This window comes from Panthera onca, chromosome B1 (assembly GCF_046562875.1).
Source record: "Panthera onca isolate mPanOnc1 chromosome B1, mPanOnc1 haplotype 2, whole genome shotgun sequence".
NCBI classification, from domain to species: Eukaryota; Metazoa; Chordata; class Mammalia; order Carnivora; family Felidae; genus Panthera; species Panthera onca.
Genome location: NC_138342.1, coordinates 161,097,309 through 161,123,506, shown reverse-complemented (window position 1 = coordinate 161,123,506; position 26,198 = coordinate 161,097,309). Strand labels below are relative to the sequence as shown.

Sequence of the window (26,198 nt, the reverse complement as noted above, 5' to 3'; positions counted from 1 at the left end):
GCAGTGTGGAGAGGCTGCCCCAAGAAGAAAGTGCCTCCCCCCTCCCCCGACACACACAAGGACACCAATGAACAGTAAATCCTTGATTGCGGGTTAAGATCAGCCCAGATTCCCAATGGGGACAGATGACAGGGGACCCAACGGCCACTTGATGGGTAATGATGGGGGACAAAAGAGTACAGCAGGCAGAGAAACAAGACAAAGATGAAGCAGCACAGCTAAAAGGGAAGAAAAGGAGAAGTAAAAGGGAAGGTGAGAAGACAAAAAGTGGAAAGACGGGGTTTTAAAAGATGGTGGAGGAGAAGGAAGTACAGCAGAAGTGGAGGAAGTGGAAACAGCATTACGTCCGTCACAGGTGCCTGCAGCCAGACCCCTGCTTCCCGGCGCTTTCCCGAGCTGAGCGTCCACCCTGGCTCCCGTTTCACAGTGGAGAGAGCATGAGGTCAGGAAAGGGGAAGAGATGGGCTTGAGCCAAGAGTCAGGAACAAGCACCATAGGAGGAATTTCAAGTCTTCTAGCAAACGCTGAGTTAAAGACGGGAGGCGGTGTTGGTTGGGAAGGAGCACAGCCCTGAGACAGGATGCAGTTCCCCACCCCCCAGAGAATCAGGAAAATCGGAGTCCCACGCAGAAAGGCTAGGATGACCCAGGCATCCCGTGCATAGTCCCATGCACAGCTCCTTGAGGGAGCTCACCCAACCCTCAGGAAAACTCAGTAAATTCCCTTGGTGGCAGCCTAGCCACAGAGATAGAATTTCCAGGGGAGGTCAGGACTATTGCCACTCCTGGAACATCTCTAAGAGAAAGCTTATAAACTGCAGTGGGATAACCAAGCCGACTGTCTCTAGCCCCAGTTGGTAAGCACAGCATCCAACTTCATGCGGGCTTTCAAATGTTCCCTTTTCAGCCTACAGGATTCATCAGTGCCAGTCTTTTTGTCAGGTCACAGGCTAGGGAAGGCACTCTTTCTACAATCCTCCAACAGTCTACTTTTGTTGAGGGGCTTCCCATTGACATGATCCATGAGTGGGAGAGGATCCTCATGTGCCAAAAGAAGGATAACAAAAAGGATTCTGGTTATGTCTCCTGGCTATGGTTTTATCGCCAGAAAAAAAAGCTGCTCAGATGTCCTGGGAAGCAGCTGAGTCATGGAGCTCATCGAGAGTGTGGGTGGTGAGGAGAAAGGATGGGCTGCAGGAGAAGCAAGCATCATGTGTAAACGTTGTTATGACTAGCCGACCCACACAGAGGCAACACACTCACAAGATGGCGCACCAGACACAAACCTGAGGTCCTAACCCCCAGTCCTCTGTCAGTTCATTCTGACCCCATTTGTGAATCCTTTGTCAGAACAGCGGCTAAGGTTTGGTACAGGGAGTCTGCAGCTCCCAAACCCCCAATCCCCTCTCCCTACTCTTCAACCTGCCACCACCATCTTGCAAGTCCCCTTGGCTCCTCCTCTTTTTCCTGGAAAGCCCCCCCCCCCCCCCCCAGTAGAGTGATCTCAGCCACCCCAAGCGCAGCCCCAACAAGTGGGCACTGAGGGGAGAAACGGAAGTGCTACTAATTGATTCATGAGGGGAGAAAAACACCTTGATGCACATGTACACACAGTCACCCCAAATTCCCCTCCTAAGACCAAGACAAAGCTTTGTAATGTTCTCTCTCACAACATTTCTCCAATTATATGGTTTTAGCCCATTTTGTGACTCTCTAAAATCACTTGCTATCTTAAATTTCATTTGAATCCAAATTCTCTGGTGTAAACCTACGGGTGGGGGCTGTTTTAGAGGGTGCTTTATCCCAGTAGTTACCCCCAACCCATGTCCTGGGCCCCACACCCTGACAATGACTCTCTCCCCACCTCCTGGGACAACATGCCAAATGTTCTTGCTGGGGTGCAGCACCAGATACCCCTGCCCCGGACTAGCCCTAGTAGCATAATGAAGCCTTTGCTCTAGTAGCATAATGAAACCTAGTACCTTCTGAGCCTCCACAACACAATGGTGACAAAAAGTACAGAATATTTGTAGAGGAAGGGACCTCAATTCCACTCCACTCAGTAGCCTCTTTCCAAAGCACGTCAAACCTCCCTAGAATTTTCCAATTTTTGGTGCAAAACTCAGAGCATAACAATGCTGGAATTTAAAAAAATTCACTCTGGCCAACCATTTTCACTTTTGCAAGCTTTTTCATGCCCCTATCCGCATAATTGGCCTTTTAAAATTTTTAAATTATATCATAAACATGTTCCATGTTGCTACATAGTCTTTATAACAATTGCCTTTAATGGTTGCATAACATTACTGAACTGCATTTACTATAATTTACTTAACCATTTCTCTAGGATCAGACAGATTATACTCAATTTTTGATTATATAAATAATGTTAAAATTCTTATTTTCATGCTTTCTTTCTCCTCTTACATGGAAACAGCATACATAATTTCCAAGCAATAATACGACTAGGTCATAGGTAATGATCTTTTAAAATTCTTGAGACCTATTACAAAGTTACTTCCTAAAAATATTTTCTGTTTACATCACAGTCAGCAATATATCGTTACCATCTCTAGAATCGTATATACATTGGATGTTCTCATTTTAAACTGTTGCTAGTTTTAAATATATAATGATGCCTAGTGAGGCTGAACATTTTTTTCACGTTTGCTTCCTGCTTCATCTTCCTTCCTAGACTTTGTTAAATGCAAATCAAAATTATGTATACATACAATAGTGTGTTCTCTCTGTCTCTCTCACACTCACACACACACACACACACACACACACACACACACACACAATCAAACCAAGTCAAAACATGCCCTCCCATAATCCAAATAACTGAATAATGCATTTTAATGAAAAGTAAAATAGAAAAGAGGCTGGGGTGCCTGGTTGGCTCAGTCAGTTAAGCATCAGACTCTTGATTTTGTCTCAGGTCATGATCTCACAGTTCATGAGTTCAAGCCCTGCATCAGGCTCAGCGCTGACAGTGCAGAGCCTGCTTGGGATTCTCACTCTACCTCTCTCTCTGCCCTTCCCCCACCCAAAGTAAATAAATGTTTTTTTTTAAAAAAGAGGAAAATTTTATATGATCCAGATTTCTTCAGTATACAAGTTCCTAAGTATGCACTGCACTTGAAAATATGTTAAATATTTAATTTGTGGTAAAAGTGAGACTGAGCAAAAAGTGAACTGCATGGAGTTACCCATTGATGAGCAACAGAAGATGGGTTAATGTCAAATAAATCAAGATTGCTGGCCAACATTTGCAGTTGACCAAATGAAGCTCATTAGAAGATTCAAGTGCCTTCTACCTTTAGATGAGGTGAAGGGCACTGGGAGATATCTGTCTAAAATATCTCCTTGACTGACCATTTCAATGTCTTACTTTCCATTACTGGAGAATGTTTAATCCAAGAATAAAACTGTCCCCTACGAATTGAGGCAACTGACATATTTATCAGGCTGATTAAAATAAGAGACAGCTGTGACCAACACCCTAAGGAAAAAGAACACACACCAATGGGAGACAGAAGCACTAGTGGGTTAAGAATGTAAAGAGAAGATTGCTTCTGGAAACAAATGTCATCTACTTGAAAAGATTTCTTAGGGCTCTTACACACCCAGGACAAGAGCATGAACTTTTGTGGAAGGCCATTTGGCAATATATAACAAAAGAGCTAAATATGTTCATACCCTTTGACCCAGTGATTCTACTTCTAGGACTGGATCCAAATAAATAAAGATGCAAATAAAGATTAAAATTTGGGGGCACCTGGTGGCTCAGTCAGTTAAGTGTCTGGCTTTGGCTCAGGTCATGATCTCATGGTTCATGAGTTCGAGCCCCTTGTTGGGCTCTGTGCTGACAGCTCAGAGCCTGGAGGCTGCTTTGGATTCTGTGTCTCCCTCTCTCTCTGCACCCCCCACCCCACTCACTCTGTCTCTCAAAAATAAACATTTTTTTTTAATTTTTAAATAAAAAAATAAACATTAAAAAAAGATTAAAAGATTTTAAATGACAGCTGTAATAGAATTTCTAATAACAACAAGTTGAAAATGCCCTGAATGTCCCAATGATTAGGGGATAATTAAATTAGGGGACATTCACATAAGGAAATGTTACAGAATCATTAAAAAAAACTATGTTTCCAAAGAATTTTAAATAAATCAGGGAGAAACTCATTATACCATAAATTTTTTAAATATATAATATGACTTAGAATATCATCTCAGGTTTGAGTTTCATGAGTTTCATGAGTTTGAGTCCCACGCTATCAGGACACAGCCTGCTTGAGATTCTCCCTCTCTCTCTGCACCTCCCCTGCTCACACTCTCTCTGTCTCTCTCAAACTAAATAAATAAACTTGGGGGAAAAAAAGAATATGATCTCGATCCCCTAAATATTATTTTTGTATTTCTATATTTGGATAGAAAAAGACTGACATATAGACATCAAAATATTGGCAGTTCTTATCTATGGGTTATGGGTGAATTTTATTTACTTCTGTGTATTTTCCAAATCTTCCAAATATTCTACAGGGAATGTGTGCTCCCCTTTATTCAGCAGGTGGGAAAGCTATTTAACTGCACACACACCCTGACCCGAGTGTATACATTTTGAAGCTGAGAATAAATTTGTCAAGTCTCCAGATTCCACAAACAAACAAAACCTTGCCTCAATTATAGCTTTCTTGGGACCTTTTGGTGTTTCAAAGTCTTTTTTTTTTTTTTTAAAGTAAGCTCTACACCCAACATGGGGCTTAAACTCATGACTCTGAGATCAACAGTCACACCAACCAAGCCATCCAGGTGCCCCAAAGTATTAAATCTCATAAAGCACTATGCATCACAATTGCCCAAGAGCCAGGTACCTACCCAGAGGGCTTTGGCACTCTCCAAACTAGCTGGGTTTGGGTTTCTTACCTACTATTGCAACATCCTCTTAGAGAGGCTCATTCTTTCCCCTGCAGGTTTGGTTCCTTACTCTCTGGTCTCCATAAGAGAACCCCCTGTCCTTAAGGCCAACTCAGTATTCACACCCACATGAATAACTATATTCCTCTACTGCTATAGCACTTAAGCCACACCATGCCCAGTGCTCTGGGAAAATGAAGAAGGAACCCTGACAAAGACCCCTAGTGGAATTTTCCTTCTTGAAACTTAGAAGACAGGGCTGACATTTTTTAAATAAATGGCTAAACAGATGAATGAAGAGATGGATAAATAGATTTATGTTTAAAAGAAAAGCTATAGGGGTGCCTGGGTGGCTTAGTCAGTTAAGCATCTGACTCTTCATTTCAACTCAGGTTGGTGAGACTGAGCCCCACACACCAGGCTCCGCACTATCAGCAGTGAACCTGCTTGAGATTCTCTCTCCCACTCTCTCTGCCCCTTCCCCAATCTCTCTCTCAAATAAATAAATTAATTTTTTAAAAAAACTTTTAAAAAAGCTATAGAGCTATCACATCATTAAAGCTGTAATTTGCTCTACTGGATGTCTTATTTTTAAGATTGCTAGTGCAGTTTGGAGATACAGGAAAAAACAGAGTGAAGTAAGGGAGATTCATCTGCTTGACCATCCTGACACTTTCGAAGCAGATAAAAGGGACAGAAAGTGATAATAGAGATAAAAACCTCAAATAGTATCGTCCCCATTATGAAACGACGTCTGACAGTTCAAATATGAAAAAAAACATCAATTTATTTTACAAATTTGGAGATTTTTTTTCACATCACTTCGCGTTGGCAGCACAGGGAAATTTCAGGGATTTTGCTCCCGAGAAAGTCAGGATGGTGTTTCTCAACATGTGGTGGGGCATATGCAGTAGAACATCTCTTGTCTGGATACCCTGCTAGGTTGGAAGGTGGAGACAGCAGTGTCCCGGTGAGTGAGAGGGATACCAACAGGCAATTGCTAAACTCGACAGGAGAAAGTTTATCGGGAAATGACATCAGAGGTCTCAGGGGACTGTAATACGGCAGACAGGAACCAGAGTGAGGAGGTTATGAGCAGTCACTCCACTATCGCTGGAACGCGCGTGGGCCATCAGTACAGAGCTCACCTATGTTTAAATCTGCAGCACAGGTAAGTGTGTCCTGTGCAGCTTCACCAATGCCAAGGGCAGGGTAAAAACCACGATAACAGCAAGACACAAGCAGGGCTGTTTCATCCTTGGGAATGGACCAAAAATTGTAACTTAGGAAGTGTGGGAGCATCTATCTCCTCTTGTTAACTATCACTGCATTTTGAATGTGTCCTAAGAACAAATTCCAAATAGTCTGAAGGCAGGAGAGTCATGTGAGAGAGAAGGGAATGTACTGAGAGCATGTTCCCAACAGAAGTGCGAAGTGAAAAAAGCAAACATCCACAGCAACAGAGGGGTAAGAAAACGTGCCCACGTGACACAGATAGCCCAAACCCTCCTGGACCCTATAACTTTAAGGGGAGAGCCAAAGACACTCAAGAAGGAATTTTTAAGGGGGAAATTTTCAGGGAAAAGGCTGGAGAAACTGAACATTGATACACCGCAATCAAGATGCCAAAAGCAACAAAAACATTTTAAACAGTCATGACGTCTTTTAACAGCAACTTCATCTACGGTCAGAGAAAATGTGGCCGTTGCAGCCAGGAGGAAACGAAGGCCTTCCCGTGGCCCAAGGCTCCACCAGAGATCTCAGGCACAGGTAGGTGAGCAGCCACACCTGGTTTATAAGTTAGCCAATAAAAACGGAGATCTCCAACTTTCAGAAGTGTGGCAGTCCCCTCCCCCACCCACTTAGAAGACACAATTATTTTAGTTTTCACTGCAGGGTTTCCTAACAGGAATCGGGAGCTGAAATCTTCATTTAAAACTTGACCCGCTAAAACACAGGCAGTAGAAAAATGAAAAGGCAACATCATTACTTCTGTCTACTAGCCTTTTTGCAAAGTGCCAGGGGAAACTGTAAATGGCCTCAACCTGTCTAAAGAGAAGGTGGGGAGGAGGAGGGACTGGGTGTGGCTAAGAGGATGTGCAGGTGACAACGACCAGTACGAGTGCATTTGACTAAACTCTTGCACGAAGGTGACCATTAAAAAGGGCATGCTGATTTCAGTTGTCCATCAATGTGGGAGAGTGAAGTGAAAGAGCATGTATTTTAGAGTCAGACAGACTCCACTGAACTCTTCTCCTCATCTGCAAAACGGAGAGAATCGCTTTACCTACTTCAAAGGTGGCCGTGAGGATTAAATAAAATAATGTGTGAAAGTGCTTAACAGGAGTTCTGGTAAAGAGTAAGCACTGCTTAAATGTTGTTATGATGCGTGTGCATGTGTGTGAAGTGCCTGACAAGTAGCATACGGTTACCATTACTACCGCAGAGCTGCTTATTACAGGGCAGGCAGCTGCACGGGCCGTCTCTACCCCTCCAATATCAACAAGCAAATGTCAAGAGAAAGGGATCCCCCTCAAAGAAAGGCATAAACCTCCCTTACTGTTCCCTCTACTCCAAGAACCATCATAGTTTACATCTCTAAAATTCTTCAGGAGAATTTAAAGAAACAAGCCAAGAGATCCAGACTCCATCTTGGCCACGCTACCCTGAAAGTTAACAACCCAAGCCCGCGAAGATCAGGTTCCAGGGAAGGGACTCCACCCTGCCTCCCCGCTCCGCCTACAGAAGCATCACAAGGGGGGAGAGAGAGCCCCTTTGCAAGTAGATGGCCAAATTTAAGTCCTAGCTGATGGGGCAGCGAATCCCGGCCTTTGCCCTTTAACTACAGTGTTTCTCAAGAGTGTAAGGACAAGTGGACCTAGCTTCCCACCCTCTTTATCTCAGCTGCCAGCCTCTGTGGGCAGAAAGGCACACCACAGGCCCAACGCTGAAAGCCTTTTGCCCACACTGGGCAGTGTTAGGAGCTCCTGCCTCAGCAGGCTGTGACCTCCACAGTGAAAGAGCTCAATTCAGCTTTTAATCCTCTCCAGTCACTTCAGTCAACAGAGAAGGGGCTTTCACAAAGGAGATAAATTATAAAGCCTAAAAGGTTGGATGGGCTTCACAGCAGGGGCCAGGGGAGGGGAGAGCGGAGCAACCCAAGATTCGGAATAAAGGTCAATGGAGTCTTCCAGTTATGGTCCCGCTGCACCCGCTCCTGGAACAGGAAGGAAGGGACCCCATCCCTCCCACCTCTCAGCAGCCCTATCTCCCCACCCTGTCCCATTCCCTGGCTCAGTGATGGGCTTATACTGGGCAGGGCTAAGATTCTCCTCTCCCCATAGGCTGTCACACTACAATATTTGCTCTGCTTCCTTCCTTTCCAAAGCCTAACAGATTAGATTGCAGGAGTCCTATCCAACTCACTAAGACAGATGGAAAACTGAAAGTAAGGCGACCGAGACTGCTCACAGTAGGAAGACAGAAGAGGTGGGGAAGTCCAGTGTACCAGCACCCGGACGCTCTTTTCCAAGCCCGGGACTACATGGGCCAGAATAAGCCACAGTAACTTCAGTGAATCAGAAGTATTTACTGCACTGTGGCGCACAGCAAGATCCAACTTGAGGCACTCCAGCCTTTTGACAGGGGCATCCCCCACCTGTCCACCGGCCTCATGAAGAAAGGAAATCAATGAAGTGCCAGCTGGGTGCACACAATGAAGACCATGCTCCTGCTGTTTGGAGCTACTTCACAGTGTTCCAGCACTTTTAGCAAACACCCAGCAAGCAAGCAGGAGGGCTGGCTGTTCGGGATGATATGACTGATACAACTAATACTTCTCCCATCCCACTTTCACAGAAGCTCTCTAGAGGTAGGCACCAACCAAAACCTGCATGTCTCCAGGATTTATTTTAACGTTGCTAAAATACCGAGCGCAATATGGTTCGGCTCACTAGGATGACAAGGTGCAGGCCCTACTTCCTTATACAGAAGAGAGAAGAAAGCACCGACAAGGGAAAAGACGGGCTTGCAAACTCTCTACCAAGGAGCAGCCGGTTTCCAAATCAAACCTAGGTGATTAATTACCCCCATCTGCGAGGTGAGCAGGGCTCCCATCATTAGCTAGCTGGAACACCACCAGGGGCGTCACAGACACCCTGTAGAAAGGCTTAGAAATAGGAGACAAGGTCTAAAGGCAACATCAGAGGAAACCCTCATGCGCCAGCTTGGTGAACCAAATCTCTACAGGATTGAGTTACTGCCACACTGTTCTTTTCCCTTCCAACTGGACAGGTGCAAGCAATTCATGTACCTGCAGCCATTCATTCATCCATTCATTCATTCAACAAACATTTGGCTTAGCACCCAGGAGATGTCATACATTGGGCTGCCCACAGCGTCTAGACTACAAGCTAGACTTTGCTATGGCAAAAGTCATTGTGTGTTCAACCGGCACACATGGAGAAGACAAGTATCTGAAAGGAGGATGCTTTTTAAAAAGCCTCTTCTGGTTTCTCAAAGCACCCCGGATCTCTATTTTAGGCACTCATGTACAGCCTGCGTCCTCCATCAGACTGCAAGCTCCCTGAAGACAGAGGCTGGGTTTAGTTCCTGTCTTTCCTATCCTTACTATCCATTAAATGTCAACTGAGTGCAACCGTGAAACAGAACACAAACACTTCTATTCTTTCAAGACTTTTGGCTTTACTGTTTCTGAAGGCTTTGACACCAAAGAACAACGATGAAGCTCCAGAAAGGAGGGAAAAGGGGGCTGACTTAGATATATTAGGAACAGGAGTACAATTTTGGAACTTCAGCCCCAGTGCAAACCACCACTCAGCGGGCTGAGGTGCCTCCAAGAACCACAGCTGGTGTCCTGGTAAAATGCTTTCCCCTCCCTCTTTCTGCTGTTTACTCTCCTCTGAAAAAAAAAAAAAAAAAAAAAAAAAAAAAAAACCCATTTGGAGTCCTAAAGAAAGCAAAGAGGAGGAACGGGAGACGGAGTTAGAGGGGGGAGATTCGGCTTGAACCCAAACTCGCTAAGAAGGAAGGAAACTTTCAGGCAAAAGGCTGGGGGTGTGGGGGAGGGCTGGCCTGGGGGAGGAGATGTGTAAGGCCCAAGTGGAGGTGGCCCTGCCGCGCCTCCTCTCTGGAGGTGCCTGTACACTTTTCCTTCCTGCACGGCCTCTTTTTTCCCTTTCCTCCTCCTTTATCTGTTTTTTTTTTCTTTTGGTTTGGGGTTTTGTTATTTTTTTGTTGTTAATTTGATGAAGTAACAGTCTTCAGAACTAGAGCAGAAAAGGGAAGCGTATAAGGTGAGGAAGAAGTTAGTGAGAGCCAGAGACAGCTCTCTCGAGGGTGCTTTCCCAATCTGGCACCGAACTTGGATCTTAGGACAGTTTTCCTTCAAGTCACCCCCACAGCCTGGAGTTCCAGAAGCCCGAGGGCCCGAGCTGGACCCAATGGAAAGGAAGGGATCTCCCTAGGGGAGCACTGTAGGCCTGTCACGTAATAAGGTAATAGGGGAAGAGAAAAATGAGGATCCTTGGCCCAGTCCGAGCCCACGGGACTTGCCTGGGACGTTCTCCGCTTTCCTCCCCTACCCGCAGCCCGGGCAGTCGTTGCGAGGCCGGTGCTCCAGCGCCAGAACCCGCAGAGAAGTTTCGCCGCTGCAAACGTGAGAAAATGCAGCTCAGCAGAACACCCGCCCCCACCCCCCTCCGCGCGGCCCCACCCCCGCAGCCCGACCCCTGGCGGTGGCGACCTTGGCCACCCCGGATGCTCCAGAAAAATGGAGGAGGGGCTGCCCTCAGGGATTTCCCGGGGGCTGCCGGAGGCGCCCACGGGCCACGGCGACCTTTCCCTTCGCCGTCAGCCACCACGACAGGCGCACCCAGCCCCCGCCTGCGCGCCCTCGGCGCCCCCGCCCGCGTTCCTGCTCCCCCTGCTCCGCAGCCCCGCCGGCCCCCGCGCGCCCCTCTGCGCCTCTCTGCTCCCGGACCCGCCAGGGCGCCCCACTTACCCCGCCGTGCGGCGGCCGGGGCTCGGGCAGGGTGGTTTACATCGGGGTGGGACGCACCGCTCCGGCCGGCCGGGCCGTCGCTCTCGGGGGATTTCTTTATCTCGCTGCCAAACTCTCGGTGCCTCTCGCTCCTCTCGCTCTTCTCCCCCCACCCCCACCCCTCCTTCTCTCTTGTCTCTCGGCTCTTTTTTCCGGGTTAATTACGTTTCGCATTAAAGCAAAACCCAGCCCCGGATGTGAGTACAATGCTCCGCCGAGCCCGCCGGGGGAGGAGAGGGGTGCCGGGGCGCCGTGGGGTGGGAGGGGGCGCGGCCGGGCGCCGCGGGCTGCGCGGAGGAGGCGGGGGCGGGGCGCCCGGGAGGCTGCCCTGGTGGCCGCGCGCCAGGCGCGGGCCGGGACCACCTCGCCGGGGTCGGCGGCCGCGCAGGTGGGACCCGGCCCGCGGAGACGGCCGCGCGGAGGAGGACTGCCTCCGACGCCGAGCCGCGGGCAGCAGGTGTCCCGAGCCGAAAGGGGGCCCGGGGCTGAGGGCATCCTTGAAGGAGGGAGGCGAGCCGCAGCGCGGGCTCCCTCTTGAACCCCGTTTCTTCTTCCCAGAGCCCCACCCCGCGACTTCAGCCGGGCCGCCCTCGGATCGGGAGCCCTTAGCCTTTCTGGGGCCTCAGGGTGAAAGTTTAGGGTTGGGGTGAGAAGAAGAAGCGATTCTCCTGGATTGTCATGAATGTGCCAGAAGAGCCCAGTGGCACCGGACGTTTTTAACGAGGGGTATGGGGACTTTATCAGAGTATGACGACGCAAAGTCGCCTTTCCTGCCCTCAAAGCGGGAGGGTGCTCTGGGGAAAAAAAAAAAAAAAAAAGAAGGAAAATAGACAAGCATGCGTTAAGTAAATAATGCCAAGGGGAACCTAAGAAAATTACTGTGTGCCGGTGCAGCCCCTGAATTATCTCACTTGGTCCACACGGCAACCCTATGGATCTCAATCCCGTTCACGATGAGGAAACCGAGACTCAGAGACGTTAAGTAATCTGCCCTGGGTCCCACAGTCTATCAGTGGCAGGTCTGTCAGGTTCTGACGCCGGCCTCCCACAAGGGGAGATCATTTACATATACAGAAAGTGAGGCGCAAGACATCGGAAACATGGACACGTAGTGGATTATTCACCCTTGGGATGGAGGACGGGGAGATGCTGCTTCTGGGGATTCTGATGCGGGCGTGTTGAGGCTTCGAGGGAGAAGCGGACAAAGGGAGCCTCAAGAGGCTCGGGCACAGGGACTGGCTGTGCGGGAGGGATGGAAAGGCTGGTCCACATCCCACTGATACGGGGGAAAGGCATGCTGAAAAGTCTCCAGGAGCTGAGGCAACAAAGCTTGGGAGCGGGGGACCTGGAGCCGGAGGGAGGTAGCAGCACACACCCCGAACGCACCAGTGATGAAACCACACAAGTTTCCTCTTCCATTTTGATTGCCAGAGCAAAAATGAGCTGCCTGCTCTCTCAGGTGTGAAAAAAGGAAAGAAAGAAAGAAAGAAAGAAAGAAAGAAAGAGACAGAAAGAAAGAAAGAGAAAGAAAGAAAAGACTTTTTGCATTAGAGCATTTTGCTTCGAATGAGGAAGGGGGGACACAAGGAAAAAAACATTTCCTTTGAAATAAATATATCAACGTCCATTTTTTTCTGCTCGTGAAGATTTTTGCTACTCATAGGTTTCAGGCAGCATAGCGTCTTAAGGAGCATGTTCTCTGGAACCATATGGACTGGGTTTGAATCCCAGCTCTGCCACTTATTAGCTTTGATCCCTGGGCAAATGACATTTCTGTGCCTCAGTTCCTATCTGGGTCGTTATGAAAAGTAAATTGAGTTAACTTTTGTACTGTTTAGATTACTGTGGTACATGAAGTAGGTGTTATGTAAATGTTTTTTTATTTAAAAATTAGATTATGGTTTTCATTGTGAAAAGTAACAAAATTCCACCCAGCGCCAAGCAAATCTGACTGGAACTGACGGTTTCCAGTATGAGCAATGAGGTAAAAGTCTCAGATTCCATGGTATGGTTCATATTAAAACCCATAAAACTCTACTCCCCATGGGGCCTGCCTGAGTCACTCAATCACAGAGCCGCAAATATTTTCTGTGCACTACTGTATTGGATGCCTGGTAAGCAAAGGGAGCCAAAGGCCTCGGGTCTCATTAGAAGGATACAAGTGTCACTTGAAGGCTGAGTTAGCCTCGTATCCCTCATGGAAGTGCCATGAAAATGGCACAGAGAATAAGTACAGTCAGTCTTTAAAGGAACAAGACATCTGGGGGGAGAGGTAAAAAGGGGACTTGTATCAAAAAGGAGATGGACTTTGAAATGAGCCTGAGAAGACGGGTACAATTTACTGGACAGGAGCAAGAATACACTGGACTAGAACGAGGGTCATCAATGTACTTTGGGTGATGCTCGTATTTCACTGGGAGCCAGCCCCACTTACCACCATATTTGCCCCTGGCCAAAACCTGGCCCCAGTTAGACTACAATTTCTGCCCCGATTCCACTCCCTTATTCCTAGATTTCTGGGTGCTTTCTCAATGGACACCCCCCACCTCCTCCTGTAGTGGGCACCACAGAGCAGGTGTCAGTTGAATCTGTGCCCTGCTGTGGCCCCTTTGCCATCTCTTGACCTGGACATTTAAAGAATACTTCCATTACCTGATTATTCGTGTTTTTTCAGTGCAATAAATAGTCCTGATGTCTGAAAATGTAACCGCCTGTGGGGAAAGGAATGTCAAAAAAGGACCTTTCGCATCAGCTATTTCAGTCCCCTCATTGTGTCAGCAAGATGAGTTTCAACAACTTGCTCAAGGTTTTGCAGCTAATTAGAGGCAGAGTTAGTTCTAGAACCCAGGGTTGACTACCCCCAGAATCTTCTATTATTGGTATAGGAACCTTTCCATGAAGATGGAGACTTCTGTCCCAGAACCCAAGAATCTATAAACAGTACACTTGTACTCTAGCCATTTATTTATGCATTTTCTATTTCTTTTCAATATTAATAACTGGGTAACTAGATGGCCTAATAACCTTCAGTGGTGAGCTAGCACACCCTCTGGGCAAATGCATTGTTTTCTGTCCTTAAAGATACACATTACATAAGGTACCAGGCTGCAGCCAGGGCCCATTAGTTCCATTGGGGAAAGTGTGAGACTCAAAAAGCCAAGGTCATTGGTTGATCCTGGTTCAGGCCAGTTAATTTTGCACAGAGATAAATTTCTCCAAGGCCATTACAACTCTAATGCTAGCTGGACATTTCATAAATAGTTACTATTAGTTTCCATAGCGAAGTACCATCCATTTCCAAAAAGATTATTCAAACTAACTGTTGTCCTCCTCAGTCCTATTCATTCAACAAACAATTATCTGAACCTATTACCATTTTTCCTCCCACCATGTATCTTGCATTTTCTTATTATTCAGGTACTTGCTAAATGCTAATTGTTTTACCTGGATTATCTCACTTAAGTCTTAACTGGGAGCAAGGTCCTATTATGTTCTCAGAGATAAGATGACTAAGGCATAGAGACCCAGCCTAGATACAAACCTGTGCGGCCTGAAGCCAGAGCCTGCCCTCTTAACCACTGAGCTTGTGAAGAGTACAGAAAGACATAACACAAGACTCTTCCCAACCACATTGTTGATAACTGTCAACATTTAGAACCTCCATTCCATTTCACCTAGCAATTTCATGTCCAAAGGTATGTGTTATTGAAAGTCATCTGGAGACATATACAGTATATAGGCAGTATATGTGTATGTGTCCATATGCCATGTATATATATGAAATATATACATACATACTCACTGCAGTATTGTTCATAATGTTGATAATTGGAAATCACCCTCATGCTCATCAACACAGATTGAACAGGTAAATACTGGTACATCCATACAATCCCATGCTATGCAGCTGTTAAAAAAGAATGAGGTATGTACCTCTTTATAAAACATATGAAAAATGCTAAATATTTTAAGTGGAAAAAAGGTACAGAGCTGTCTGTATGGTATAGTCCTATTTCTGTAAATAAAAATTACACATGTTTATTGTATGAAGAAAGTGTAGAAGACTACATTCCAAACTGTTAACCACAGTTCTCTTAGGGTGGGGGAGGAGGAATTATAATAGTGTATCTCACTTTCTAAGAGATGTAGTTCTATAATGTTTAATTTTTTGCAATAAGCATGCATACATTTGATTGTCAAAAAAAAAAAAAACAACAACCAAATAATGATTTAAGACTTTAATAAAAAAAAAATTTTTAAAGCTCTATGAGAAAGTATATTGTAGCCCTCAAGGAACCCATCCTTAAAGTTGGGAGGAGGGGCGCTTGGGTGGCTCAGGTCATAATCTCGAAGTTCATGAGTTCGAGCCCCACATTGGGCTCTGTGCTGACATCTCAGAGCCTGGAGCCTGCTTCGGATTCTGTGTCTCCCTCTCCCTCTGCCCCTCCCCTGCTCACGGTCTGTCTCTCTCTCTCAATAATAAATAAATGTTAAAAAAAAAAAAAGTTGGGAGGAAATATACAGAAATATACAGAAATAAGGAGGGAATATACAAGGAGACAGTACAACATATACAGAAATAACTATTATAAAAGCCAGAAACTTGTATACACAGATTGACGAGGGGAGATAAAATTCTGTGGGAAAAATCACAACCAGCTGGGGTTGAGAGGTGCGGGAGAAAATGCATAAAGGAGATGGCAGTATGGAAGGATGTTGAAGGGAAAGGAAGACATAGAAGGTGCAGAGGGGCTGAGAACAGGTGGGCCCCAGGTAAAGACTGCATCAAGGGCAAGGCACAGAAGCAAGAATGCATGGCATCAATTTGGAGAAGTATGGGTAGTCCAGTTCAGCTGGAGCACAGTAGGGAGATGAAGCATTTTCATGGGAAACAAAATGGGAAAGAAAAGTAGCTGGAGGGTCTTCATTGCTAAACTAATGAGTTGTATTTATTATTTTAGGCTTCAAGAGTCCCTGAAGGTTTTTGAGCCAGGAAATGACACAATTAGCAGTGAATAAGCAGCAATTTCATAGTGACTGGGTAGTCACTGGACTCTAGCGCCAGGATTTGCCTCCTGACTGTCACTAATTAGCTGCAAAGGCATGACCAGTTATTTTACTTCTCTGTGTTTCCATAAAATGGGGAAGGTGGTCATAATAGATAACCTATCTCATACCATTGTTGTTGAGATTGAGTGAGTTAATGTTTCTAAGGTACATAGCAAGCGCTGAGCTTGTCTGTTACACTTAAAAAATCAGTATGGTATCTTTGGATTAAGATCTTTGCATTTCATTTTGAAACTTTTATTGCAAAGAATTAACATTATATGGTAAATTATTAACTATTCCTTCTTTTCCCTTTCACAGGATTAGTGATTATTAATCTCATTTTACAGATGGAAGAATTTAGGTTTTAAGGAGAAAGATGAACCCTGCCCAGCACCCAGGGTTATCTCTTAGCTCAAACTCTCAGAACCTGGAGAATAGGAGAAATGGGCAATGGAAGAAGCTTTGGCAATTTCTGTTTATAGGATAAGGGAAACAACAGTAAAGGGCAGTAATAAAGTAAATTCAAAAAAGATAAAACTTTGGTGGAACACTTAAAAGTTTGTATATAAAATTAAACTTGTAAAATATAAATATATAAATACTGAATTATGTGCCCCCCTCCACCACCACCAAAAAATCATATGTTGAAGACCTGACAATGTGACTGTGTTTGGAGACAGTGCTTCTAGAAGGTAATTAAGGCTAAATGAGGTCATAAGGGTGAGGCCTGAATCCTATAGACTGGTCACCTTATAAGAAGAAGAGATCTCTCTGTGTGCACCAAAGAAAGGCCATGAGAACACACAGCATGGAAACGACTGCTTGCAAGCCAGGAGGAGAGTTCTCTCCAGAACACAAACATGCTGGCCAACTGATCTCAGACTTCAGCCTCCAGAACTGGGAGAAAATACATTTCTGTTGTTTAAGCCATCCAGTCTGTAGTATTTTTGCTTCACATATGTATACATACATATATACATGCAATGCATACATACACAGGCCAAAAGGGCTATTTCCTAGTAACAAAGTTGGGAAAATATTGCTATACAGCTAAATCTGACACTAATAAATCTCAAAACTGATTGCACATCCTCTCCCCAGAAATAACAGTCTGCTGGCCAAATGCACCATTCCTATTGATTCATGCTGATGGCATTGTTTTTCTGTCAGTTTGAATAAGTGCAGTGCCCTGCTGGGATTCCTGCATCCCTAGAGATGCCCTGTGATTATATGGGAGGAATTGGACCCATAGAATCAGAAAGAGAGAATGAATAGATACATTAGCTTTGTATCCATGACCATATTTTAACACTACAGTTAACTTTATATTTGCTTAGACCAGTTACATAATTCATTTCCTTGACAATGAGCCTACGGAGGGGGCTGCTATTAGCAAATACTTATGGGTGAATATAGTCAAAGTCATTAACTGGAATAAACTTTATCCAGTTTATTCCAAGAGATGCCTATGGTAGTCAGTGAAGTGGGCGGACTTTTATATCAGTGGTTCTTAACACAAGCTGGTTATTACAAAACAACAAGAAAGCACAAAGGATATTTGAACGTGAATTTATGTCCTTCCATTATTTGTTAATAGGAAATACATACACACAGTACAAAGTTCAGAAGGTGCAAAAGAGTAAGTATGAACAAATATTTCTTCTGCTCATGTGCCCCAAACACTACTCTCCTCTCCAGAGATAACCAGTGTGTGTGTGTGTTTAATAAAAAAAAAATTCAGTTTTGCAGGGATATACTAAAAGTGTTAAAAGTAATTATCTGAGTTAGGTTTACAGGTGATTTTAAAAAATTTTTGTATTGGTGAATTTTCCAAGTATTCTTTAATAAGCCCATAGTATTTTGTTACTAGAAAAAAAAATACTAGGTTTAAAAGGAGATAAATATATTTTAATTTAAAAGTACCTTAGAGGGGCACCTGGGTGGCTCAATTGGTTGATTTTGGCTCAGGTCATGATCTCATGGTTCGTGAGTTCAAGCCCCGCATCAGGATCTGCGCTGACAGCACAGATCTACCTGCTCATTCTCTCTCTCAAAATAAATACATAAACATTTTTTTAAAATAAATAAAATTACCTCAGAGATCTCATAGCTGCTTTGTGACTTAAAAACCATATAACTGAGACGCCTGGGTGGCTTTGTTGGTCAAGCATCTGACTCTTGATTTCAGCTCAGATCATGATCTCACTGTTGGTGAGATGGAGCCCTGAGTTAGGCTCCACACTGATAGCACAGAGCCTGCTTGGGAGTCTCTCTCTCCCTCTCTCTCTCTGCATCTCCCTTGCTCACACTCTCTCTTTCTCTCTCTCTCTCTCAAAATAAATAAATAAGCTTTTAAAAAATAAAAAGTAAATCAAAAGAAAAAAACCATAGAACTTTATCCTCAAATTAAAAATACTTGTCAGTCTGTGGATACATTTTTCAAAAGCATTGTAGCCAATTTTATTCCATTCACATTAAAATTCCTGCCTCTGGAAAAGATATACAGAAACTGATTACCAACCTGAACCCTGAGATCTAGTGAAACTCATTATGATTCACTGGAAACAGGTAATTTGCTCAAGGGTCTTCTTCCAAATTTCATCATAGTATCTATGATGACTTCACATGTCTATCAAACTATATTAAAACTAAGTATAACACTAGGCTGGAGAATTAAGCCTGGTCCAGCCTACTATTATTTAGTAATTAAATAATAACAAGCCAAATTTATCCTTACACCTAATACTTAATGATGCTGTGAATGTTCTAATTGGATAAATATAGTCAAATGCACCCTCCAGCATCTGATGACAAAAGATGTCACAGTCTTGCTGAAAAGACATATAGGGGATTTGGCACTGATCTGGAGGTCACCCTTCTGGCAACTTGAGTCTCCCGAGTGGAATTCCAAACACAGAAAGCAAGAGGGAAGGGGCCTCTTTGTAGCCAAAGTCCCTGTATTAAGGAGAGCCTTTCTTAGCCTTGCTTACTAAAGGTTCAGTTATGTGGTTTTCTAGTCCTCAGAAGATTAGAAACAGCAGGAGAAAGGAGACAATATTAGAGACAGAGGAGGAGCAGGATGGAGAAGGAAATTATTTTATTCCGTTCATTCCTATGTCTGTAAATGGATTAGCTGACAACAAAGGAGGGGAAAGAAAAGTTAAGAATTCCCAGAACTTGGGGTGCCCGGGTGGCTCAGTAAGTTAAGTGTCTGACTTCAGCTCAGGTCATGATCTCATAGTTCATGGGTTTGAGCCCATTCTGTGTCTCCGTCTCTCTCTGCCCCTCCCCACTCATGCTCTGTCTCTCCGTCTCTCTCAAAAATGAATAGACATTAAAAAGAAAAAAAAAAAGAATTCCCAGAAGTTATATGTGCTCAAGACAATCTTTGTCATTCCTGGTGATGACCTTGGGGTAGGAAAAGGTAGTTAAACTGTGATCAGCGCCTTTATTTTAGGTGGAAAGTTCCATGTAGTTTTGCTGGTAGGAGTGGTGGCCTGTGGGGAGCAGACCACCTCTGAGGGAGGTGGTTAAGAGCAGGCAGGATTCACTCATACCCTCTTACTTTTTTAAATGTTGTATCATGTGTATTATGTACCTTTTGTTTAATAATACAAATTTTTTAAAAATATTTAATGCCCATATAAAAAACTTTACAAGTAAAAAGTTGGTGAAAATAAAATTGCAAAAATTAAAAATACTGAACACTTTAAACCATAAAACTCCTAGAAGAAAACATAATAGGTAAGCTCTTTGGCACTACTCTTGGCAATGATGTTTTTAGATTTGACACCAAAAGCAAACAAAACAAAACAAACAAACAAACAAACAAACAAAGTGGGAATACATCAAACTAAAAAGCTTCTTCACAGCAAAAGAAACAATCAAGAAAATGAAAAGGCAACCTCCTGAATGTGCGAACATATTTGCTAATCATGTATATTTTAAATGTTTATTTATTTTGAGAGAGAGTGTGTGGGCATGAATGAGCATGAGCAGGGGAGGGGCAGAGAGACAGAGAGAGAGACAGAGACAGAGAGAGAGAGGGTAAGAATCCCAAGCAGGCTCCACACTGTCAGGGCAGAGCCCAGTCAGGGTTCAATACCATGAACCTGACCCAAAATCAAGAGTCGGACTCTTAACCAATTAAGCCACCAGGTGCCACAACTAATCACGTATTTGATAAGGAGTTAATATCCAAAATATAAAAAGAACTCACACAACTCAATAGCAAAACCAAAAGCCTGATTAAAAATTAAATTTTTTTATAAAAATAACATACAAATAACCAAGAGGTATATGAAAAGATGCTCAACATCATTCATCAGCAGGGAAATGCAAAACAAAACCACAATGAGATATCACCTCACATCTATCTGAATGGCTATTATCAAAAAGACAAAAGATAACAATTGTTGGCAAGGATGTGGAGAAAAGGGAAACTTGGTGCACTCTTAGTGGAAATGTAAATTAGGGCAGCCACTATGGAAAACAGTGTGGAGGTTCCTCAAAAAATTAAAAATAGAAATACCATATGATCCAGTATTCCATTTCTGAGTATATATTCAAAGGAAGCAAAATCACTACCTCAGAGGATTATCTGCATGAGCTAGCCCATGTTCATTGTAACATTGTTCACAATAGCCAAGAAATGGAAATAACCTGAATGTCCAATGATGGATAAATAGATGAAGAAAATGTGATATATATACATACGCATACATATTGTAATACATACATACACACACACACACACACACACACACACACACACACGCATATGGTGGTTGCCAGAGACAGAGTAGTTGGGGTAGGAGGAAATAGGTGAAGATGGTCAAAAGGTACAAACTTCCAGTTATAAATAAGTTCTGGGAATATAATATATAGCATGGTGCCTAGAGCTAAACTAACAACACTGTATTGTATATTTGAAACTTGCCAGAAGAGTAGATCTTAAAATTTCTCATCACAGAAAAATTTGTAGCTGCATGAGGTGATGGATGTTGACTAAATTTATTGTGGTTACCATAATATACATATATATATATATATATATATATATATATATTATATTGTATACTTTAATACCATGTTATATGTCAATTATATCTCAATAAAAATGGAAACAATTTCAAAAGATACAAAAACAAAAAACAGTACCACAATGAGATAACACTACACACCTACCAGAATGGCTAAAATAAAAAACAGTGGCAATGTCATATGCTGGTGAGGACAAAGAGAAATGATCATGATACATTGCTGGTAGGAAAGTAAAATGGTATAGATCCTCTGGAAAACAGTTCGGCGGTTTCTTAAAACAGTAAACATGCAACTATCATATATCCAATAATCGTACTGCTGGGCATTCGCCTTAGAGAAATGAAGACATGTTTACACAAAAACCTGTATATGAATGATTATAGCCACTTTATTGATAATAGCCAAAACCTGGAAACAACCTGAATGTCCCTCAACTGGTGAAGAGTTAAACTGTGTTAGATCCATATGATGGAATACTATTCAACAATAAAAGGGAACAAGCTACTGACATACACAACAAAAAGGATGAATACTCAGAAAAGTATGCTGAGTGAAGAAAAGCCAGTCCCTCAAAGGCTACATATTGTATATTGATTCCGTTTATATAACATTTTTAAAATGACATTATAGAAATGGGAAACGAATACGTGATTGCGAGGTCAAGAAAGGCGTGGAGTAGGAGGGAAGTGGGTGGGGCTATAAAAGGGCAACAAGGGGCCGCTTGTGCTGATAGAAATGTTCTTTCTCTTGGCTGTATCAGTGTCAGTATTCTTGTTGTATTGTACCATGGTTTACAAGGTGCCACCACTGGGGGAAACTGGATGAAGGGTGCATAGGATCTCTCTGAACTATTTCTTACAACTGCATGTGAATCTACAGTTAACTCAAAATAAGACGTTTAATTAAAGAGAAAAATTATAAGCTTAAAAAATGAGAGTTTTATGCTTAAATAGATACTAGCTATTTTTAAAAATCACTTGTGATGCAACATATCCTTCTTGACCCTAGATTAACAGAGGCACCACTACTCACGAAGCCCACACACTGGTTAAGCACACTTTCACATATTGTGGCTGGCAGTACTCCATTTGTGGTGAACTAACATTTAGTTTTTAGTTCTGATATGAAAAGCAGTGCTCCATTGCCCTCCTACCTCAACTGCTACCATTCCTATCCCATAGTTTCCCACATGTGCGTTTCCTCTGTCATCAGGGCACATGGCTGCTCCCATTCATTTTTCTGTCTTCTTTTTAAAAAGCAAGGTTTTGGTACTTGGAGAAACTCCAGGACCTCAGCTGGTGTTCGAGAAAGTCACTCTCCTATAACAGGGCGCACAGAAGGGTTGGTTAGATCATTTCAATCAGTTACCATAAAATGCTGCTGTGGTTCCTCTATATTCAGAAGGTGAGAAGCAAGCAGTGCAGAAGTCTGTTGAAGGCAGCTCGTAATTATATGTTACTGAGTGCGCCATGAGTCAAATCATGGCCACTGAAACGTAACTGCGTATTCTTGAAATAGTTCAGCCGTGAGGTCGAGGGGGTGGTTTATTTCTGGTTTCTCCAATTTAAGCCCTTGTGCATGACCCTATGACTACCACTCAGTTCAGAGTAGATGAGCAGCACGGTGAGGTACACAGAACTTTGGACAACGGCACCCCTGAAACAGCAGGTAGAATGGTGCCTATGATTTTTGTTGTTCAAAGTTGTAAAGAATCTGGAAATGTAACTACTATATTTTGAGCGGAAGTGTTAGTAAGAAAATGATATAAAGCAGACGTCTTCAAACTTTTCTTCCCTTACACCCCCTAAAAATGCTGAAAACTACATATCCCTTCACACATTTTAAGTTGGTATCTATAGCTTTTCGTGGTTTGAGTACTGGCAGGGGATGTAGTCTGTAGATTGTTTTCATCGAATGTTTTAAAATAAAACTGTTATATCACTCTTTTCAATGCACCCAATAGAATCTAAGCACCATAGTAATTTGACACCATCACTCTTTTTTCAAAATGAACACGAAGTTCCTTAACAGAAATGTTAAGTCATTCCCTTTCCTCCACGAACTGTATCTTCATTCCACTTCCGTTAAAGATTTGCATCCAAATATTTTTATGACATCTTTTATTATTTGAACATCTATCCTTTGGACATCTTTTACTGATTACCCTATCATCTTTTTTGAAACAAATATGCATGTGTAAATTAATTTTACAATTTCAAAAAATATCCTGTGACCATAAGGTATTAAAACATTTCCTGAGACGAAGCCATTGTTACCATCATCAGTAACATGATAAATATGTATTTTATTGATCATTAAACATAAAACAGTAAAATATTGAAAATTATTCTCCTCGTAAGAATTATCTCTCCTAATGGATGAGGATGGATTTTTACCTATATGGATTTGAATATATTTACATACATATGTAATTAATTCAAATATCCATCAATTAATATTACTTATTGCAAGAATGAGCAGGCCTAGAACCAATATTTTCCCCCATCTCATTTTTATGAATGTAAACATTGAGAAACCTTGTTCACTTGAATAAGTAGATGGGGCCACAAGGAGCTTTGTCATGACAATGTCCAGGGCTGACAAGAAGAAAGGAAAATAGGGACATATTTCTAGGCTTATGGCTTCAGAGGCACACCTGGAATGACTGGCTTGCTCATGAATACAGACCCTATATGAAGATCCGTGGCCAGTCCACCTTTGCCAGGGAACTTGAGATTTGTTTTTCAGCAGGGCCAAATCTGGCAGTGTCACTCAATTCTTTGGATTCCTTCACCTTATAGGTCAGATATCACTTAGAAACTTTCCTTCAATAATTATTCTATGGGGGGAGGTTGTGCCTGTATAAGGGCAAGGGGTATGTGGGAACTCTCTGTACTTTCTGCTTAATTTTGCTGTGAACCCAAAACCCGCTCTGAAAAATAAAGACAGTTTTAAAAAAATTATTCTGATGATCTATCAGCGGTCAACTCAATTAGGTTTTTCTCCAAGTTTTACGGAAAACGATAACTTGGAAACCACCTAATTTGTGAAATGATTGGTATCTCAGTCAAAAAGGCTTTTGCTTTCTCCACACAAACACAAATATTTCTAAGTGTTCCTTGTCTGGCCCCTGGAGGCTTTTACAATCTAGGACAAATGCCTTTCTTTCCTTTTTTAGAAGTGAAGGGCTAGTGTGCCAGGGGAGTGGGAGCAGAAAAGACCCAGTGTGACACCTGGCTCTCACTTCACCTCAGGCGGATTCCGAAACGGATTCCCTAAAACCATCTACCCCAGAGGCACCCACCATTTAAACACCACTGGAGTAAGGTGGTTTAAGAACTTCTTCAAATACATCGAACTGTAAAGTCAGCTTTTGGGGGTACTTATCTGCTGGTTATCTGAAATTCAAATTTAACTGGGTATCCTGTATCTATCTCTCTGGCAACCCTGTCTCATCCAAACCATTCTCTTTAAGAAATGGCAAAAACCAGGACCAGGCAAGACTCAAGTCCTCCACCAGGGAGTAGGGTCTTTTATTTCTCCCTCTACCTAATTCTCAAATGTAATTACTGTTCTCTCACTTTCTCATCATGGTGTCCATCTTTCTCTCCCAACATTGTTTCCACTCTTCTAACCCAAAGCAAGAAGGGAGGCAGAAACAAGAGCAGGACAACATTCATGAGAGAAGGACAGCTTTTGGAGGAAACCAGGGCAGTGAAACGCATTTGAGAGGAACAGAACGAGTGTGGGTACAGTGTGGGCAAAACATCTCTGTCCTGTCGTCTCAAAAACAGAGGCTAAAAAAAGGAGAGGCGGGAGCAGCCGTTTCTTTGGGGGCAGAAACCACATGTATCAAATTTGTGCCTATGCTCCTTTACGGTCTAAAAATAATTTTTAAAAAAATAATAAAAAGTATTACTCAAGCCCAGCTACATTTATTTTAATATTTGGTGCTCTCCTGAGCTGTTTCTTAGGAAAGATACTGACAAGCCTTCCTGTTTTTTCTGCCCCCTTCTGTTCCTATTTACTACCATTGCTTTCTCTCACCCCCCTCTCATCTCCCAAGCACTAAAATAATTTGAATTTCAAGCTTTTTTTTTTTTTTTTTGGTGGGGGGGGGGCTTCCTGTGGGTGTGGGAGGACCTCCTTTGGGAATTGTTCTGGATCTAGTCGGCTCCATCTGTATTTTGGCAAAATCTGTCTGCACCCCGCCCCCACTTCCTTTTCTTCATACATAAGAGTCCGAGTGTCCCCCACCCGACAAAGAACCTCCTTTATCTAATCCTTAGGTAACCAAACTGAGAGGACCCCCCCCCCCCCTCAGGGGGCCCTAGGGGTCTGCAGCCTCCACTTACCCCGCCCTTGGTTTTGGAAGAACAAGAACTCTGCAAAAAGGAGCCAGCTTCTCACCAGCCACAGGAAGCCACCTCCTGCAGGCGAAGGCTCCAAAGGACAAGGTGACTTCCAGGAGGAAGGCAAGAGCTGTGTTTTTCGGTTTCAGGAGACCCAAGGCAAGTTCCCGTTTCAAAGACAGAGTTTTAAAAACTGATTAAGTTCAGAGAGTTTGTGTGTGTGTGTGTGTGTATGTGTGTGTGTGCGCGTGTGTGTGTATGCGCGCGCGCACACACATGCGCGCACACGCTCGCGTGTCCCTCTCCCCAATTTACCCACGTGATCCCCTTGCTTTTCCTCTGGGGAACAGCTGATCTGCCTTTCTAAAAAATCTCTCTAGACCTAACCTCCCCTCCTCCTCCCCCTTCCCCACCGGCTGTCATCATGGCCATTCCTTAGCTAGTGTCTCAATACTCTGGTACATTTTTGTTATTGACAAAAAAAGAAAAGGGAAAAAAAAATGAGAAAAGGACTGCACATCTAAGAATTTCCTGTGGTTTGGGACAGGTTTAGTTCAAGCTTTTCATAACTTATTTTCTCTCATTTTTTCCACGCTGAAGACAGTGCTCAGAAACACTGCTGCCAACCCATGGACCTTGTTTTCTTCCTCAGGTCTTGGAGAAGACATTCTCCTTGGATCTGGAGTGGGAAGGGAGGAGATGAAGGGGTGATACCCAAGGCTGAAGAGTCAACTTCAGGCAGATGTTTTGTGCTCACCAGAGCCCCTGTCTTCC

General features: G+C 43.4%; 1 protein-coding gene across 4 annotated transcripts in view; it reads right to left on the bottom strand.

Annotated features, from left to right (window-relative positions):
• The window catches only part of PLEKHA2 (pleckstrin homology domain containing A2), a 72,267-nt gene extending 46,637 nt beyond the window's left edge, over window positions 1-25,630 (bottom strand). The window contains exons 1-2 of one of the 4 annotated variants that reach the window (XM_078445538.2): window positions 10,942-11,227; window positions 10,494-10,588 (exon numbers count right to left, since the gene is read on the bottom strand). The gene's annotated coding sequence lies outside the window, so the exon portion shown is untranslated. Of the gene's footprint in view, window positions 1-10,493; window positions 10,589-10,941; window positions 11,228-25,427 lie in introns of those variants that run through there. The other 3 variants (XM_078445537.2, XM_060653520.3, XM_060653519.3) reach the window with 3 other exon arrangements.
• Window positions 25,631-26,198: the final 568 nt, after the last annotated feature.